This window comes from Rhagoletis pomonella, unplaced genomic scaffold, assembly GCF_013731165.1.
Source record: "Rhagoletis pomonella isolate Grant_MI unplaced genomic scaffold, Rhpom_1.0 Rhpom_scaffold_00006, whole genome shotgun sequence".
NCBI lineage: Eukaryota > Metazoa > Arthropoda > Insecta > Diptera > Tephritidae > Rhagoletis > Rhagoletis pomonella.
Window position 1 is genome coordinate 38206334 of NW_023458560.1, and position 3075 is coordinate 38209408.

The following is a 3075-nucleotide window of genomic DNA, read 5'->3' on the forward strand; positions in this document are numbered from 1 at the left end:
TGTACAGTACATCAAAGTTCAAGTTTGACTTTACTTATATTCCAACAGTGTGTAAGCGCTGTAACGCTGTTGGCGTCGACAATCAACAAGCGCAAATAACGATCCGGTTGATCGGCGATCGGTGATCAGTGTGGCGTTGATGACACTCATCAACGCTGCAAAAGGACGCCAGCAACAATAAGAAGCGGAGTAAGAGACAAGCGCAGACAACAAAAAAATATAAATAAAATCCGAGGGACAACAACAGCAAGAGGCAGAAAAAAAATGCGAACAAACAAAAAGTACAGCAAACGAAACGTATGAAAAAAAATTGCTTATAATAATACGGAAGCTGACATGAAACCAATATGATTACCCTCAAAGTGCGACGCAGGCGATTGCAGAAGAAATTGTATACTGTCGCATCGAAGTCGGGGACATTGTGACAACGCTGGCGACACGTTCATACGACGGACTTTAAGCGTTGCACACGAACCAGTTTTGTAGGTTTTTTCTTCGGTTTATTTTTGCTGAAACATTTAACGCTCAAGTGTTGAACGGGCAAAATTGTGCTTTTTTGTGCTCTGGGAACGCAAATCAATTGATATCTAAACGATGGCTTAAATTTCCTTTCCGTCGACAATGCATCGTTCCAAAAGAACAATACATAATGGGCTTCTGATGAATTTTCATTCACAATAAGTGCATGCAATCACCTGATACCGAAAGGTAACAAAAAAAAAAATAAAAAACAGAATTTTTTGTTCTGACCAATTATCCGCGCTCGGTCGTTTACATGTCAGCAAAAGTTTTCGGAAAAATGCTCGTAAATTTCAGATTAAATACAGAAGTTAGCAAGAAGCCAGTTTCTGTTGAGTCTTCGTTGAGTTGCTCGTGTTGAAGTTTTTCTCGAGTTATTTATACGCATATGATTGACGGTATGTACACCACAGTCATGCGCCCTATTTTAATCTATGGAGCTCTGGTCTGGTGGAAAGTACTGGATAAAAGCAGCAATCAGAGAATAGTTGGAAGAGTGCAGAGACTCGCAGGTCTCGGTACATCAGGTGCCGTAAGAAGCTCACAACAAGAAGAATGGAAGATGATATTTTGCTTGAAGCCACCACAAGTATTTGTAACAGGCGCAGCCGTAAAAGGAGCCGTTAGACTGGGTGGATCAAAATTGTGAAAGCAGACCAACTACGTGCATGCAGAGGTATTGAATGTAATTAATAGTAGACGGCGTAACAGAATCAAGGCCAACTTATATTTCGAAACTGACTAATTCACGGCATCCTGGAATTTTAGTTTTAAGAATCCAACCCAGAAGGAAAAGTGGTCTCCTGTCGGTAAATTATGGTATTTTCCACCGATGGCTCAAAGATGGTACTCCAAGGCAATGTTGTTATTGTTGTAACAGCATACAAATGCCCCAAAGGATTTTTGCGGAATGATGCTGGAGTTACAGTCCTTGGCCAGATATAAATCTGGGTCGTTCCAGCTATGTAAACCCGACTGTCGTGGAAATGCAAGTAAGACAATAATATCGCTTGCCTGATAACTGCAGTGTTTTTCAGGCTCAGATATTTGCTATAGAGAAGGCGGCTTGTCTCATACGGGATAGTAAGTCTCCATCACTATCTAAGTCACTTTATTCGTTGACAGCCAGGCGGCATTGAAAACATTAGGCTCCAAGGTAGTTAAGTCTAGAGCTGTTCGGAAATGTCGTGCAACGTTGCCTTCACTCAGACACGTCAAAACCTCTCTCTACTGGGTTTGTGGGCATAGCAATATAGAAGGGAACGAAATAGCCGATGCTGCGGATAATTCCCTACTGCCACCTATTTTTCTTCTGCTAATGGGGGCTAAAGAATACACCACAGCTGTAACAAATGACCTATGGATAAATCAGGAGAACTGGGAGATCTCAACATCCTTGTGGCCGAGGCTTAAAAAGAGTCGTACTGAGGAACTATTGACACTAACCAAATCCGCAGTAAGGGCTCTTCCTGGATTTTATCACAGAGCACTGTGCTATAGCAGCAATGTTCCATCGTTGGCTTATACCAACAAGCTCCCTCTGCAGAAGTTGTCGTGATGTGGATGATGAGGACACGATTCACCACTTATTATGTCATTGCCAGGTCCCCAGACAAGGCATTTGGGACCACGCTTTTTCAATTGCTTGGCCGAGATGGCGAAGGTTTGACAGACTCTATACTGACAGTAGGAGTTCACTTCGGTGAGCAGGATGTGCCTCCTCTTAGTATTCACAATGGGCGAATCTGCTTCCGTGTGGAAGTATGAGTAACCTAACCTACACATGTATAGTATTCGTTACTTAATTTATTTCTTGGGTGAGTACGGATCCAGTGCTGAATGTGAATGAGCAAGATCCAGTAATCGAATAAGTATTTTTTTAGTAACTAATAGCTGTACACAATGTCAGTGCTGCATTTTCCAGTTAAAAAAAGAAGCGAAAGAGGTTGGTCTAGCGGAGAACGAGAAAAATACAAAGTACCAGGAGGGCAGCACATAAAAACTCCAAGGGTTTTGGATACACGCCAGTGCTGGCAGTTATCACTTTAAAGTAATAAATGACTGCGTCTACCTAGGATCCAACATAAGGTTAGGTTAGGTTAATCTGACCGGCGTTGAACCGCACAAAGACCGGTAGGTCCCTAGTGTTGCCAGTTAGAGCTCGTTTTTAAGCGTTAAAGTAGACATTTCAAGGATGTCAACGCTTTTTCTTCTAACTTCTCGAATTGGTAGACTACCAAGCATTTTACTCATGTCTTTGACGGTGCAGAATATCGGCAGGAAGACGCTCCAAGGTTTTCAAGTCTCCCGCTCACGACACTTTCTGCACCTGTCCAGTGCTAGTGATACCCATTTTTTGTGCATGAGCGGCCACGAGGATATGCCCCGTAAGCAATCCGGTAATAAATCTGCAATCTCGCTTTGGTAGCCGTAACAAAAAGCGAATGTAGTTGCTTCCGCCGTGGTCGCACATAATTTTTGCCGTTTTGCCTAATCATATCGTCTATTTCGTTGTACAAGTGTTGAAGTGGTGGACGAATGTAGTTTGTCTGTTCG